Source organism: Ochotona princeps, unplaced genomic scaffold (genome assembly GCF_030435755.1).
Source record: "Ochotona princeps isolate mOchPri1 unplaced genomic scaffold, mOchPri1.hap1 HAP1_SCAFFOLD_293, whole genome shotgun sequence".
Lineage (NCBI taxonomy): Eukaryota > Metazoa > Chordata > Mammalia > Lagomorpha > Ochotonidae > Ochotona > Ochotona princeps.
This window is the reverse complement of record NW_026700291.1, coordinates 43,857-60,914: the sequence shown is the minus strand read 5'-3', so window position 1 is coordinate 60,914 and position 17,058 is coordinate 43,857. Positions and strand designations below refer to the sequence as shown.

At 47.5% G+C, this 17,058-nt stretch overlaps 1 pseudogene; it reads right to left on the bottom strand.

Annotated features, from left to right (window-relative positions):
* Positions 1-16,070: 16,070 nt before the first annotated feature.
* On the bottom strand, positions 16,071-16,999 carry LOC131479289 (transcription factor SOX-2-like; annotated as a pseudogene).
* Between the last annotated feature and the right edge of the window lie 59 nt (positions 17,000-17,058).

Below are 17,058 nucleotides of genomic sequence, written 5' to 3'. Positions count from 1 at the left end.
CTGTGCGTCTAACCTGCCTGTCATGCCTCCCTCGGGCAACTCCAAGTGGCTCTGCCTGCCACTCCAGGAACAGACTGGCTTGGCCAGAATAACAAGCTGCAAAACGCAGCCACCAAACCAACCAGCCTTGGCATGCCAGGTCAGATGGGCCCAGATTCACTTTCAATGCTCCCAGCCTGCTTGTCAAACCCTCCAGGGTTCGGGAGGCTCTGCCACCATCCCATCAACCCCATACATGCCTGTAGCATGCCTGTCCATCTGCCCCATCAGTTGCTCAAGACCAGGCTGGCTCAGCCAGCAACCTGCTTCCTCCGACAGCTGCTGACCCAAAGCCAGTTCCGGACAGGGACTGCTCAGCTGCCGACCCCCTTGGCACTCTGTGCCTCTATCAGTCCTGATAACATGCCCACTGTTCCAAGGCCAGGACAGGCCATTTGGGCCAGCATCAAGCACTCCATCCTGCAGGCACCACACTCGTTCAAGTCCCTGTGCCACCATGCCTCTAGCATTCTTGCCAGGGCCTCTAGCGCCAAGCTCCCATGAGACTGCTCCAGGGTCAGGCCAACTGCCCCATGCCCCCAGTCCACCTGCCCTCCACCTGCTTCAGGGCCACACAGGCCCTTCCAGCATCCCCACATGCCCAGCACAACTGCCCTGCTGGCCTGCTTGCTGTTTCAGAACCAGACTGACTTGGATGGCAACCTCAGGCCCAAGTCCACCTGCCAATCTCTCCAGGTTTAGGTGTGCTCAGCCAGCCATGTTCCCCACCACAACTGCCCCAGCATTCAATGCCATCCGCTGCCCCACCAGGGCCTCAAATCCGGCATCCCCAGTGCATCTAGCCAGTTGACTTGCATCATGGCAGCTGCCCCAGAGCCAGGCACAGTCACTGAGCCACCCAGCACACCAAGCAGACTGCTGGCCTACCTACTGTTTCTCCTATGCCAGTGGCACAACCAGCACTCCCATCCCGCCCTGACTGTCCTACCAGGGCTAGCTGGCTGTGCTCGCCACCCCGGGACTCTAGCCTGCCCAGCCTGTGGCAATGGCTGCGGCCACTGTTACAGAGTCAAGGCAGTTTGGGCTGTGCCACCTCTTCCCTTGCCTGACAGCCGCCCACTGCAGGGCCAGGCCAGCTCAATAATATTAGTACATCCCACATCCCACTTCACCCCACATTCCCAAACAATCTGCAATCCGTTCCAGGACCAGACTAACTTAGCTTTTACCCAGTCCACTGCTCTAGGACTAGACCTGTGCCGTGGGTGCTCCACCAGCCCCCAGCACCCATGCAGTCCTCTCCAGACTGGGTGCACAGCTGTGGTTCCCTCACGGCTAGCCTGCCCACTGCCCTGCCTCGTGCTCCAGGACCAGGCAGACTTGGCCAGTGACATGGTGTCTACTTCAGACCACTCATCCGCCTGTCACTCCAGAGCCAGCTCTGTCCACCCTGCACCCACCATGCCTCTACCACTTCCACCATGCCTGCTACTCAGGGACATATTGGGGGCTGGGATCTTCCAGGGGTAGATCTGGCTTCCAGGCCCCTACTCTGGGATCAGGGGCTGGAATGTTCCAGGGACTCTGCTGCTTCCCTCTATGCCTCTCCCATCTCCTATTCCCCAAAATCCAGCTATCTGGGCTTTGTACTTCCAGAGGTGGGTCCTGCTTCCCTGTGGGTAGTTCCCTCTGTTTTTGCTCTGTGGCTCCTGCCTTTGCTGTCTCTTTGTGTGGCTGGATGCGGAGACCCTTACTCCGTTGGTGCTTGCAAGATGGACTCCTGGTGCCATTTCCTGTGTGACTTCATCTCGCAGCCTGCTGTGACCCAGCATAGGGTTTGACCCAGGACCAGCCGCACATTCCTTTCTGTCTGTCTAAGTCCATGCTGGTGGGCACCTGCACCTTTCCCCACCACAGTACGGGGAACAAATGACCCTCCACTGAAGGCATGGCAGATTGATCAATTTGAAAGGCATGGTACAAGAGGGAAAGAGATCTTCCCTCAGCTGCTTTTCAACTGTTTCAAAATCTTGGGGGTATTACAACGAAGTGTTGAGGCCATTAACATCATCAACAAAGAGAGAGTGGTTGTGCAAAGTCTTAGTCTGTTAAAAAAAAGATCAAGTGACATATTAAGACTCCAGAAAATCTTAATTGTGAAATAAACAACATCAAACTGATTGATGGTAAAGACCCTGAATCAAAGACATCAGATTGGACCCAGCAAAAAGGCCTAGTGGTTAAATCTTAACCTGGCATGAATGGGATCCAATATGGGTGCCAGTGTGTGTGTGCCTGTAGCTCTATTTACCTTCCAACTTCCTGCTTGTGGCCTGAGAAAGCAGTAGTGGTTGGGCAGAGCCTTGAAACTCTGCACTCAAGTGGCATATCAGGAAGAGACTCCTGGATCCTGGCTTCAGATGGCTCAGCTGTGGCTGTGGCTGCCACTTGGGGAGTGAACCAGTGGATGGAGGATATTTATCTCTGTCCTTCTTTCTGTAGATCTGACTTTACAATAAAAACAAAACAAAGCTTGTGATGTCTCTAATATTCTCACGTAGTATACATACATTCTCTCTCAACCTCTCTTTACATGTGTATGTATTTTTAGTAGAGAGTCTGTCAGATAAGAAAACACTTTGATCCAAAGGGCTCCAAATGCAATGGAGAGGGCCAGGTGAGATGGCCTAGCTACTAAAGTACTCACCTTGAACGTGGCAGGATCCCATATGGGCACCAGTTCTAATCCCGGCAGCTACACTTGGCATCCAGCTCCCTGCTTGTGGCCTGAGAAAGACTTGGGACACTGCACCCATGTGGCAGACTGGAGAAAGTTACTGGCTCCTGGCTTCAGATCAGTGCAGCACTGGCCATTGTGGTCACTTGGGGAGAGAATCATCAGACAGAGGATATTCCTTTGTCTCTCCTCCTCTGTCTATCTGAGTTTGTGATAAAAACAAAATAAATTAAAAACAAAACAAAAGAAAAAACAAAAAGAGAGGGGCTCGGACTGCAGACATCCACCTTTCCCTGGCTTCTCTGGCCACATTCCATTACTGCTAGGCCTTACATCTCCTGAAACTCTGGAAAGTACACAAATTATAAATACAAAACATCTTAGAATTAATATCTTTCCTGTCCCACCCAAGCAGTAAACAGATTGTGAGGAATACACACATACAGGTGCCATGTTCAAGGGCTACCTGAAGACCTGAAACCAAAAACGTACTGCGGAGAGCAAGAGTCAGAGTGCCAAAGCAATGAAAGCACGTGACCAAGAGAGAGAGTCCACCCTCCCCCTCCCTGCAATCAGGGGTCACGGTGGGCCTTGTGAGGGGAGTGGTTACACAACAATGCAATTCCGGCCCCTCTCAGGTTACAGATAGGGGAGCATCACATTTGGGCAGGAGGAAACACCTAGGAGGTGGGGTGGGGTGTGGCTTCCAAACTGGTGATCCTGAACTAGCTGCCTAGCCCACAACATTGGGAGAAGGAAGACACACATTTCAGCCTTTCATTTTTGGTTGATGCAGCAGACATTACTGCCCATTGCGAAAAAGTTTCTTTCTCTCTGCCCTTGGTGTGACTCATGTCAACCCCTCCCTGAGATAGCACTGTATGGACACAATTTCCATCTTTTTCTTGGGTCTTTCCTTCCTTGGAGTCCCTCCTGCTGCTGCTAGGGCAGGCCACCTTCTTTCCGCTTCTTAAGTAAATCCTGCTTTGCAAACTAGAGTTGTCTACAAGAACATTTTTTCATGAGACAGGAAATAGATTGTTGCAGTGTTTCGTGCTGATTTCCCTACCACACTAGCCTGCTTTGCCCTGCAGCAGCGGAAAGGCTATGGGGGCGGGCAAGCTGGAAATGAGTGTTGTGGGGCCAAGCCCTCCTGGCCCTGGAGGAGATTCTAGGCAGGCCAGGGGTGTGGGAGATGGCACTGGAGGGTTAGGTGATGCTGCAAATTGTGCATGTTGTGGGGTGGGGACTCAAGATGTGCAGGCTGGGGCTGCAGGGTCACTGGCAGAAGGGGCTCAGCCCTGAAGCGGCTGGCAAACACACTCTCTACTAAGGGAGTGGGATAACTGGCTGAGCCCGACTGTCTCTCGAGCAGTGCACGGTGTGGCAGTGCTCCTGGGCTAGAGGTGTACTGGGGCCAGCTAACTGAACCTGGCCCTGGATTGGCAGGTGGGGCAATGGTATTATCTTTTTTTTTTTTTTTTTTTTTTTTTTTTTTTTTTGAGCTCAGACATCACTGTGATTTTAATTTGTATTTCACCAACTATTTTTTTTTTCCATTCCATTTTATTTTATTTATTTATTTATTTTATTTATTTATTTTTTGTTTGTTTTTTTGTTTTTTAATTGTTTATTATTTAACTTCAGTAATTACATTGTATTATGTGACACAATTACATAGATACTTGGGTTCTCCCCACCCCTCCCCAAACCCCCCCACCATGGTGGAGTCCTCCACCTAGTTGCATAACCACAGCTCAAGTTCAGTTGAGATTCCCCCATTGCAAGCGTATACCAAACATAGAGTCCAGCATCTTATTGTCCAGTCAAGTTCAACGGCTTCTTAGGTATACCCTCTCTGGTCTGAAGACAGAGCCAGCAGAGTATCATCCCAGTCAATTGAAAGCTCCAACATACCATCAGCAAAAATTTACATCATTATGGAATTAATTGACATAGTAATGAGTAACCAATATGTTTAAAGTAAATGCGAGTTCCCACTCACCTTCTGTGACCACCTCACCTATACTTCAATTTTAGTTTATACACAACATATAACATTCAAAACATAACATGTTATACATAACATCATATCATCTTAAATTATGGCAAACATGTGGTATTTAACCTTTTGTGATTGGCTCATTTCCCTTAGCATTATGGTTTCCAGTTTGGCCCATTTGGCCACAAAGAACTGCATTTTGTTTTTTTTAATAGCCGAGTAGTATTCCATGGAGTAGATGAACCATAGCTTTCTTATCCAATCCTCTGTTGATGGGCATTTTGGTTGCTTCCATGTTTTTGCAATTACTGATTGTGCTGCTATGAGCATAGGGGTGCATGTTGGTTTCTCATAAAACAAGTGTTCTGGATATATTCCTAGGAGTGCTATTGCTGGATCATACGGTATGTTGAATTTGAGTTGTTTGAATATTCTCCATACTGATTTCCATAGAGGCTGTACCAACCTGCAGCCCCACCAGCAGTGGAGTAGGGATCCCTTTTCCCCGCAACCTCGCCAAGAAGTGTTGTTGGTGCTTTTATTCATGTGGGCCAGTCTTACTGGAGTTAGGTGGTACCTCATTGATGTTTTAATTTGGATTTCCCTTATTGCCAGGGAACTTGAGCATTTTTTCATATGTTTATTTGCCATTTGGGTTTGTTCTTTTGTGAAGTGTTTGCCTATTTCCCATGCCCATTTCTTGAGTGGGTTGTTTGTTTTGACATTTTGGTTGTTTTGTAGCTCTTTGTATATTCTGGAGATCAGCCCTCTATCACCTATGTCGTGTGCGAAGATCTTCTCCCATTCTGTGGGTTGCCTTTTTACATTGTTGATTGTTTCTCTAGCTGTACAGAAGCTTCTTAGTTTGATGAGGTCCCAATTGTTTATTTTGGTCTCGATTTCTACTGCATTTGGAGTCTTTTTTAGGAAGTGAGGGCAAACCCCTAAGTGTTCCAGAGTGTTTCCAACATTTTCTTCCAAAAGTTTGAAGGTTTCTGGATGTAGGTTTAGATCTGTTATCCATTTAGATCTGATCTTAGTGTATGGTGAGAGATGTGGATCTATTTTTTTGTTTCTGCAGGCTATCAACCAGTTGTCCCAACAGCATTTATTGAACAGACCTTCCCATTTGCCTGGATTGTCGTTTGTCTTTTTGTCAAAGATTATTTGGCTGTATCTGTGTGGGTTTCCTTCTGGTGTTTCTATTCTGCTCCATTGATCTTCCTCTCTATCTTTGTGCCAGTACCACGCTGTTTTGATAACCACTGCCCTATAGTATGTCCAGAGGTCCGGAACTGCGATTCACCCTGCTAACTTCCTGTTCTTCAGGATGGTTCTAGCTATCCGTGGTTTTTTGTGCTTCCAGATGAACCTTTGGATCATTGTTTCCAGTTCCATGAAGAATGTTTTGGGCAATTTGATTGGGATTGCATTGAATGTATATATTGCTTTTGGCAGTATAGACATTTTAATGATATTGATTTTACCTATCCAGGAGCATGGGATGTTACTCCATCTTTTGAGGTCTTGTTCAATTTCTTTTTTAAGTAGTTTGTAGTTTTCTTCAAATAAGTCTCTTACATTTTTGGTTAGATTTATTCCCAGATATTTCATACTTTTCTCTGTTATTTTGAATGGTATCTTGGTGGTTAAGTCTTTTTCCATCTTGGGGCTGTTCGCATACACTATGGCAGTTGATTTTTGTTCATTAATTTTGTACCCTGCCACTCTACCAAACTCTCGTACAAGTTCTAGCAGTCTCTGTATTGAGTCTCTTGGCTCTTCTACATAAAGAATCATATCATCTGCATATAGTGAGAGTTTAACTTCTTCGTTTCCCATTTGGATTCCTCTGATTTCTTTTTCTTGTCTTATGGCCTCAGCGAGTACCTCTAGGACTATGTTGAATAGTAGTGGAGAAAGTGGACATCCCTGTCTTGTTCCAGATCTCAGTGGGAAGGGTTCCAGTTTTTCTCCATTCAGTATGATGCTGGCGTTGGGTTTTTCATATATGGGTTTAATTATGTTGTGGATTTTTCCATCTATGCCTACCTTGGTTAGAGTTTTTAGTAGGAAGTAGTGTTGGATTTTGTCAAAAGCTTTTTCTGCATCTATTGATACTATCATGTGATTCTTGTTTTTCAGTTTTTGGATGTGGTGTATCACATTTATGGATTTCCGAATGTTGAACCATCCCTGCATTCCAGGGATGAATCCTACTTGATCTGGATGAATGATCTGTCTGATGTGTTTTTGAATTCTGTTGGCTAGGATTTTGTTGAGAAGCTTAGCATCAATGTTCATCAAAGAGATAGGTCTGTAGTTTTCCTTCTCTGTTAGTTCTCTGTCTGGTTTTGGGATTAAGGTAATGTTGGCTTCATAGAATGAGTTTGGAAGGGTTGCCTCTTTTTCTATTGTTTTGAAGAGTTTGTAGAGGATTGGGGTCAGTTCTGTTCGGAATGTTTTGTAGAATTCTGGAGTGAAGCCGTCTGGGCCTGGGCTTTTCTTTGTTGGGAGGTCTTTAATCACTGATTCAATCTCTACTTCAGTTATGGGTTTGTTCAGGTCGTTTGTTGCCTCTGGGCTAAGTTTTGGCAGGTGGTAGAAGTCTAAGAACTTTTCCATTTCTTGGTGATCTTCTGATTTGTTGGAGTACACTGCTTTGTAGTAATTTCTAATTATGGCCTTAATGGATGCGGTGTCTGTTGTTATGTTGCCTTTTTCCTCTTTGATGCTGTTAATTCTTGCCTTCTCTTGTTTTTTCTTCATCAGTCGGGCCAGTGGGGTGTCTATCTTGTTTATCTTCTCAAAAAACCAGCCTTTTGATTCATTGATTTTGTGTATGGTTTTTTAAATTTCTATCTGGTTGATTTCCTCCCTTGTTTTGATGATTTCTTGTTTCCTATTGTGTGTGGGGCTCTTCTGCTGCTGCTTTTCCAATTCCTGGAGGTGTGTGTTTAGTTCCTGTATTTGGCGCCTCTCTTGGGCCTTGACATGAGCTCCAATTGCAATGAGTTTACCCCATAGCACTGCTTTGGCAGTGTCCCACAAATTTTGGAATGTTGTGTCAGAGTTTTCATTGGTTTCCATAAATTTTTTGATCTCATCTTTAATTTCTTCTCTGATCCATTGTTCGTTTAATAGCATATTGTTCAGCCTCCAAGAGTTTCTGTATTTCCTGGGACATTTTGAATTGCTGATTTCCAGCTTCATTCTGTGGTGGTCTGAGAGGGTACATGGTATGATTCCTATCTTTTTGAAGTTATTTAGGTTTGCTTTGTGTCCTATCATGTGGTCGATCCTGGAGAAGGTGCCATGCACTGCTGAAAAAAATGTATAATCTGTGGCCTTAGGGTAAAAAATTCTATAAATGTCAACCAAGTCCAGTTGTTCTATTGTTTGTATGAGCTCTGTTGTTTCTTTGTTGAGTTTTTGTTTTGTTGATCTGTCTATAGTTGTTAGTGGGGTGTTAAGATCACCCACTATTATTGTGTGCATATCTATGTCTCCCCTTAAGTCCGTAAGTAATTGCTTCACGTAGCTAGGTGCGTTTGAATTTGGTGCATATATGTTCACAATGGTAATTACTTCCTGATGGATCAGTCCCTTCACCAATATATAGTGTCCTTCCCTGTCCTTTTTGATGTGTGTCAGATTGAAGTCCACATCATCTGAAATTAAGACAGCTACCCCAGCCTTTTTTTCTCGTCCATTGGCATGAAATATCTGTTTCCAACCTTTCACTTTCAGCTTCTTCGAATCTCTTCTGGTTAGATGTGTCTCTTGTAGGCAACAGATAGTTGGGTGTTGTTTGATAATCCATTCTGTTAATCTATGCCTTTTGATTGGTGAGTTCAGGCCATTTGTGTTAAGAGTTAAAATTGAGAGGTTGTGATTTTGCCCTGCCATACTTGTTTTTGTGGGTGTTGATATCTGTGTAATTGCCCTTCCTTGTGTGGACTTTAGTGGGGAGATCTTCCTGTTTGCCATCTTTGCTTGTGATTCACCTCCTTTTTTTCTGGATTTAGTGCATTTCTAAGGAGATTTTGTAGAGCTGGTTTTGTGCTGGCATATTCTTCTAATTTCTCTTTGCTGTCAAAGTATTTGATTTCGTTCTCAAATACGAATGAGATCTTTGCTGGGTACAATATTCTTGGTTGACAGTTGTTCTGATTCAGGATTTGGAAGATCTTTGTCCATTCTCTTCTTGCTTGTAAAGTCTCTTCAGAGAAGTCAGCAGTGATCCTGATTGGTTTTCCCCAGTATGTGATCTTTTCTCTGCTTCGTACTTGTCTTAGGATTCTTTCTTTGTCTTCGTTGGAGTGGAACTTGAGCACCATATGTCTGGGTGAAGATCGCTTTGGGTCATATCTGCTGGGAGTCCTCTGACCGTCCTGGATTTGGGCTGGGTTCATGTTCCAAGTGTTTTGAAAGTTTTCCTGTATAATTTCGTCGAGCACCATTTGCATTCCTGACTCTTTTTCCGCTCCTTCAGGAAGGCCAATAATCCTAATATTTGATTTTCTGAGGTTGTCTTTCATTTCTTGTATAGTCTTATTGGCTTTGTTCAGACTTGTCTCCAGCCGTTTAATGAACTGGGTATGTTCGTTTTGTGTGTCTTCTGTTTCAGAGATCCTCTCTTCTGCTGTATTTGTTCTGTTGGTTAGGCTCTCAATTTTGTGCTCTAAGTCAAGGATTTTACTTTTCATTTGTTGTATTTCTGAGGCTATGTGGTTCTTGAATTCCTTGAAGTCCTCCCAATTCTTCTCATTGTCTCTGACATATTTTAACATTATTTTTTTGAATTCCTTGTCTGGTAGATCTTCTATGTCTTCATCTCGCATCTCCGAAATAGACATTGGCTTTCGATCCTTTATTGGTAGGGTGTTGGCACTCTCGTCTGGATCATTACCTTTTCTGGTATTTCTTCCCATTGTGTTAGTGTTTCTTTATTGAGAGATCTAGGCACCAGTGTGCTGAGGGATCTCCAAGCACTATCCTGTAGAGATCGGAGTCTGCAGGCGTGGAGTAGCAGGGTGTGGGAATTTTCAAGGCACTTTTGGTGCGTCTCCAGAACACTGGACCTCAGGGCGCCACTTCCAGGGCCCAGCGGATTCAAAGCGCACTCTCAGCTCGTCCCCTACAGGTATGCTACCACAGGGTGTCGGGGAGTGAAGGCACTCTCTGTGCGCGCCCCCTGTGCGCGGGATCACAGGGCTCGGAGCACGGGACTATAGGGCTTGGGGTGTTCCAGGTGCTCTCTGGAAGCACCTCCTGCACAGGCCCGCCCACCCCAGCACTTGCAGGGGACCGACTGCCCCAGCGCTAGCACAGGACTGCCCAGCCCAGAGGCGTGCTTGGGTTCCTGTGGGATAGCACCGCCCAGCTGAGTGCCAGACCGCAAAGGCACGGGGGAGTATTCAGTGTGCCTTTTGCCTTTCTCCCAGACACAGCTTTGGCAGTTTCAAGGCACTCTCCCTGTGTCTCTAGACGCTGGAGTCTGGGGGTGGGGGAGGGGCGGGGAGACGAGCACCAATTGTGTTCAGGCTCTGTGTATGCCCCTGGGGGGCCAACTCCCGAAGCCTCCAACCCACCACTGTCCCCACCCAACTCACTCAAACCTCAGGTTCTTGCAGTCTGCCTCTTCCTCTGGTCGGAATCCTCGCCGCAGGTGCGTCTCCCGACTGCTGTGTCCCTTGCTGGTCGCAGCGGGTGCAGGCGGCTGGAACCTGGAGGCTGCGGCTGGGGCAGGTCCCGGCGGAGCTTGACGACCAGGTTGGGCGGATGCCGGCGGGTCCCGGTGATTCAGGGTCGTGGTGACCAGGGTGAGCAGATGCCAGCGGGTCCCAATCACCGCTGGTCCTCACGGCCACTGCGTCTGCAGGTCGGTTTGCGGGTCGGTTTGCAGGTCGGTCTCCGGATCGGTCTGCGGCTTTCAGTGTCTGCACTCAGAAGTGACTCAGCAGGTCAGGAGCGGAAAGTCGTCTCCCCTGTCCTTTCTTTTGTTTTTCCCTGGTTGCTCTTCTGAGTTGTGTGGATTTTTTTGGTTCCACACTGTCCAGGGAACTTCACGTTCTTCTCCCTGTAGTTCTATGCTGCTTCACTTACTCTTTTGTCGCGTTCTAGCCCTCTCTGTCTGTGAGCTCTCTCACAGTCTTCCTCCTATGTCGGCCATCTTGCGAGTCTTCCCAATGGTATTATCTTAAAGAAGCACTTCCGCTACCCTACCCCCATGCAATCTGGTCTGGTCAAGAAATGGGGAACTACAGTGCCGTAAGAGCAGGGACACTGGCCAGGATGACTTGGCTATGAAGCAGATGGCAGACAGAGAGGGGACGCACAGTGCACCGATTTGTCCGACTTGGCCCTGGAATAGTGGCCAATCGGCTCCTTGGGCTCTGGGCTTACTGCCATGACCCATTGGCTCTGGAATACAAAGTATGTGTACTGGGGGCACATGTGGATACCGACCAAGTAGCATGTGGGGCTGAACTGCCTGCAATCTAGGGCTGAGGGATGCACTGGCCTAGGCAACTGGGACAATGTGGCCCTGAAGCAGATGGAGTGCATGCTCAGGGCCATGAATGCTGTCTGAACAGGCCTGGCCCTAGATCAGTGGTAGGGGGCGATGGTGAGGTTGGTTTAGAGGCATGTGGAGCACCAGTTGAGCCCACCTGACCCTGGAGTAGCTTACAATCAAGCTGGGAATGGGGGGCTGGGTTGTTAGTAGAGTGGACATCCAGCGGGCTAAGGGCATAGGGGATGCCAGCTGAACTGGCCAGTCCTTGCAGCAGTGGTCTATGAGCTTCTCGGCAGGGCAATTCCCACATGCTGTTTGGTCTATGAGCAGGCTGTTGGGGGTGCCAGGTGGCTGGTAGTGCCCATCTGGTTCTACAGCAGCAACTGGAGCAGTGGGGCAGGTGTGCTGGTGTCTTGGGCAGAGTGGGCCTAGGCCTGGGCCTGGAGCAACGAGAGACCTAGAGGTGCAGGGATCATCAGCCTAATACTTGTGCCTCTGGAGCAGGTGGCAGGTGAGCTAGGGGAGCATGGGCACAGTCCAACTTTTCCTGGCCTTGGAGTGGCCATCCTTGGGGGTATTAGAGGTGCAGGGTGGGTGGCAAACGCTGGCTGATTCTACATGCCCACGAGATACCTGCGATGTGGAGGGTCAGGTGGGCTAGATGTAAGGGGGTCTCTGTTCAAGCAGTCCTGTCCCTGCAGCAGGACACAAGGCAGGAGTGTTAGAAGCAGTGTAGGTGCTGGGTAAAAGGGTCTGGCATTGGAACACAGGCAGAGTGTGGTACATGAGGGCTGCGATCATGTATGCTGGCCCAGGCAGTCTGGCTCCACCCAGGAACAGCAGTCATCTTGACAGGTGGTGGGGTGATGGGACAGGGTAAGCAGAGGCCAGCCCAGAGTACCTGGTCTGGGACTGGCTGGTGGGAGAGAGGTTGTCTGAGTGAAGAAGTTGGTGGCCTAGCTTGCCTGGCACTAGAGCTGCAGACCAAGCGGGCATGCTACAGGCTCATTGGGGATGAAGGATAAGAGAGGATGCAGCCAAACAGCTTGCCCTTGGAGCACCAGAAAGCTGGGCGAGGTATATCCGCTGTGGGCAGGTTGCTCTAGCCAAGCCAACATAGCCTTAGAATAGCGTGTGGGGTGACAGGGTGGTTTCAGAAGTGGTGCTGGGGATGGCAGCAGAGCTGTCTTGGCCCTGGAACAGGCAAGGCTGGCTGTAAGCACATGGGACACTGGCTGAGACCACCTGGCCATGGTGCAGTAGGCTTGAGCAACAGCACAGCCCAGCTGGCTTTGGAAGGGCTGGCATGCGGGTTAGGGTTGTTAGGGATGTGGACTCAACCCCTCTGAGCATGGAGTGGCATGTGGGCTGGGTGGGCTAGAGGTGCAGGGCCTGGCAGCTGAGCAGGCTTGCATATGTAGTAACTGGTGTTGCCGCTGGGTGTCAGACTCGCTGGTAACTTCCAAGGGAAGTCAACTACTGGAATAGTGGCACTGGCAGAAACAGCCATGCACCAAACAGGGGCAGATTCTGTGGTGAGGAAATCATTCACTTGACCGCTGCTTACAATTACATTTACAAAGTAACTGATTATAAGCATCCTAATAAACAGTGAGGTTTGTGTCTGTGATATGTTCTCTTAAAATGAATCTTGCTTATTTTGTAGGATTAATTCTAAGCCAAGTTGTGTACCTTTGCAGAATCACAGTGTGTTCTCTCAGGAGTCCTATTTGGTAGCAACAGAAACCTTTTCAACAATGATACCTATGCTCACCTTGTATCATTCTTCATGGAGTCCACATCTAGAGCAGGATGTCTGAACTTCTAATTCCATCAGTGTCAGGGATCTCCTAGATTCCCCTCCTCCCCGCCCCTGGCCTTTCACTTGACTGGCCATCATTGGGCCACTGTCTTGCTTGTTCAGCATCAATGGTAAGATGTGGGCAGAGCAGGCTCTGGTCCGGTGACCCAGCTGGGTGCTGACTGATTCCATAGCATTGCTGCTAGCTAATACTGGGTTCTGTCAGAGCCACAGGCATACATATCAGTTGGAGAATTAGCCCACCCATTCAGTCAACACTGAGAACAACACAATTTTGTTTCTGCTTGTTTTATTGGACTTTATATAGAGACTCATCATACTTGTCTAAAAGTGTACCTGTCAATAAACCTTTCAAAATTTACATTGAGTAAATGTATATATAATTTATGTCATTTAGTTATTTAAATGCATATTTTATGCGTGTACACATTTTTGTTTCACATGATTGCACCATCACAGAGATTTATGAAAACTTCAAAGTGCATCATAAAAAGATTATTTTTAAAAAAGATTTATTTATTTATTGTTAGAAAGTCAGATTTCAGAGATAAGAAGAGACAGAGAGGAAGATCTTCCATCTGCTGGTTTACTCCGCAAGTTGCTGCAGTGCCTGTAGCTGAGAAACTCCAAAGCCAGGAGCCAAGAGCCTTCACTAGGTTTTACACAAGAGTACATGGTCCCAAGGCTTTGGGCCATTGTCTACTGCTTTCCCAGGCTACAAGCAGGAAGCTGGAAGGGAAGTGTAACAGCTGAAACATGAGCTGGCATTCATATGGGATCCCAGCACATGCAAGGAAAGGACTTCTGCCACTAAGCTACCACACCTTGTCCAAAACCGAATTTTATAAATCTGAATTCCAAAATTCATCTTTTTTTTTAAAGATGTATTTATTTTTTTTATTGGAAAGTCAGATATACATAGTGGAGGAGAGACAGAGAGGAAGATCTTCTGTCCGATGATTCATCCCCAAGTGACTGCAACGGCCGGTGCTGCATGTATCTGAGGCCAGGAACCAGGAGCTTCCTGGTTTCCAACATGGGTGCAGGGTCCCAAGACTTTGGGCCATCCTGCACTGCTTACCCAGGCCACAAGCAGGGAGCTGGATGAGAAGTGAAGCTGCCGGGATTAGAACTGGCGCCCACATGGGATCCTGGCATGTTCAAGGCAAGGACATCAAGCCACTAGGCCACGCTGCCAGGTCCTGCAACTTATACCTTAAGGACTATAATCAATTATATTAAGCATAGATTTTAATTCACAATCTTTCCCATCAACAACACATTTCCATTCTTGTTACCAGTCTGCATGCTAATATAAAATCTAGGAGATAGAGAACATGAGTTCCCCTCTTACCTTGGAACAATGTAACAGTGGATTACATTTTAAATCTATGCCAATTTATTCTTGACATAACTGTTACATGCTTTAGAGATTACATCAAGAGTTGTATTTAGAGCCCAGCCAGGAGGGCCTAGTGGCTAAACTCTTTGCCTTGAGTTCGTCGGAATCCCATATGGCACTGGTTCTTTTTTTTTTTCATATTTTAAAAATTTATTTATCTCAAACTGTGCATAATGGAGTAAAAACTTAAGTTGAAAATGTACCTGTTATAAGAATGGTATCGGTTCAAATATATATACGGATTCTCGGCAGAGTGATTCAAATAATACAGAGCCAAATCTTTTAAAATATACTATGGGAAAAACAAAACAGGAAGAGGGGTGTGAAGGAAACCTGAAAATATCACAATAAACTTACAGAAATATTACAAACCATCTGAAAATAATTCAAACAGTAATTTTATGTCAGTGCTCTTTCATCTGAACAAAATGGAAAGTTTGGGATTGAACAAAAACTATTATCGATTACCAATGATGTCAATCTGCATGGCCATTTTTGCTTAACAGAAAGTTAAAAGAAATTTAGTACAATCTGAAACTCTTGCCCATTTTAAAACCAGACCACGGAGATAGTTTTCCCAGTTACTTATTATAAATTTTTTTCCTTTTATACAATTTTTTAAAAAGATTTATTCGTTTTATTACAGCCAGATATACACAGAGGAGGAGAGACAGAGAGGAAGATCTTCTGTCCGATGATTCACTCCCCAAGTGAGCCACAACGGGCCGGTGCACGCCGATCCGAAGTCGGGAACCTGGAACCTCTTCCAGGTCTCCCACACGGGTGCAGGGTCCCAATGCATTGGGCCGTCCTCGACTGCCTTCCCAGGCCACAAGCAGGGAGCTGGATGGGAAGTGGAGCTGCTGGGATTAGAACTGGCGCCCATATGGGATCCCGGGGCTTTCAAGGCGAGGACTTTAGCTGCTAGGCCACGCCGCAGGGCCCTTTTATACAATTTTTAAAATAATTAAAATGTCCAAATCTGGGCCTGGCGGCATGGACTAGCAGCTAAAGTCCTCGCCTTGAGTGTGCCAGGATTCCATATGGGCGCCAGTTCCTGACTGCTCCACTTCCCATCCAGCTCCCTGCTTGTGGCCTGGGAAAGCAGTCCCAAACGTTTTGGGATCCTGCATCCCTCTGGGAGGTTCCTGGCTCCGGATTGGCACAGCACCGGCCATTGTGTTATTGGGGAGTGAATCATCGGAGGGAAGATCTTCCCTCTGTCTCTCCTATTTGTATATCTGACTTTGTAATAAAAATAAATAAATCTTTTTAAAAATGTCCAAATCTAATTAATTCTCTTCACATTTGGTAGCCCCCTCTGAACCTGTCATTTGCTGTGGGTAATGAAATTTGCATCTTTGTCAACATACCAGGATTTTTGTTGCATGCGCTTGTTTTATTGTCATGCTTCCTTCTCACTCTCTACTGTTGCACCCCTCTCATTTCCTATTTTGTTGTTGTTGTTTTGTTTGTTTCCATTTTCCCCTGAATATGTCATTCCCCCTACTCCCCACTTCACTATCACCCTCCAAGCTCCCCTCCCACCCCCAGTCCTTCTCCAGTCCGCTGTCCTGTGGGCGCCCCTCACATGTGCGAGAGAGGCAGTGTGCTGTTAATGGCCGTGCTGGGCACCAAGCTGCTCTGGTAGCGCTGTGACGTGTGCACTCACCTGGGGGCAGGCTCTGGCACCTCTGCTCCAGGGAGGTACATGATGATCTTGTTCTGGAGGTCCCCGGCCTGGCAGGGTGCCCTGGAGTGGGAGGAAGAGGTAACCAGGAGTGTGTGGGGGGGGTCTGGAACTGGTCTTGGACTTGACTACCGAGCCCATGGAGCTCAGTACCATTGCGGGGGTGTCATGCTGCAACTAGGACATGCTGTGGGTGGGACAGCCGTTCATGTAGGTCTGCGAGCTGCTCATGGAGTTGTACTGCAGCGTGCTCACGTCATAGCGGTGCATGGGCTGCATCTGAGCCACGCCATGCGCATTGAGGCCCCGATGCTGCGGGCAGCCAAACTGGTCCTGCATCATGCTGTAGCTGCCATTGCTGCAGGCCTTCACGAGCACATAGCTGTCCATGCGCTGGTTCACGCCCGCGCCCAGGCCGCTGCCCACCCCAAACCCGCTGGCCATGCTGTTGCTGCTGGGGGCCAGCAGGCCTCTGGGCTGCGTGTACTTATCCTTCTTCATGAGAGTCTTGGTTTTCCGCCTTGGCCAATATTTATAATCCAGGTGCTCCTTCTTGTGCAGCCCCCTCAGCCGCTTGGCCTTCGCGATGAAGGGCCGCTTCGCCATCTCCAACTGTTTCCACTCGGGGCTCAGACACTTGCTGATCTCAGACTTGTGCATCTTGGGGTTCTCCTGGCCCATCTTGCGACTTTGTCCATGGGACCACACCATGAAGGTGTTCCTGGGCCTTTAGGTTGCCATTGCCGACCACCGCTTCCATGGCGTTGCCATCGCTGCCACCCCCCGAATTCAGCTGCGGGCCCAGCGGCTTGAGCTCTGTCTCCATCTGTTGTCACTAGGCCATTTAATTTTTTTTTAAAAGATTTATTTTATTTTTATTACAAA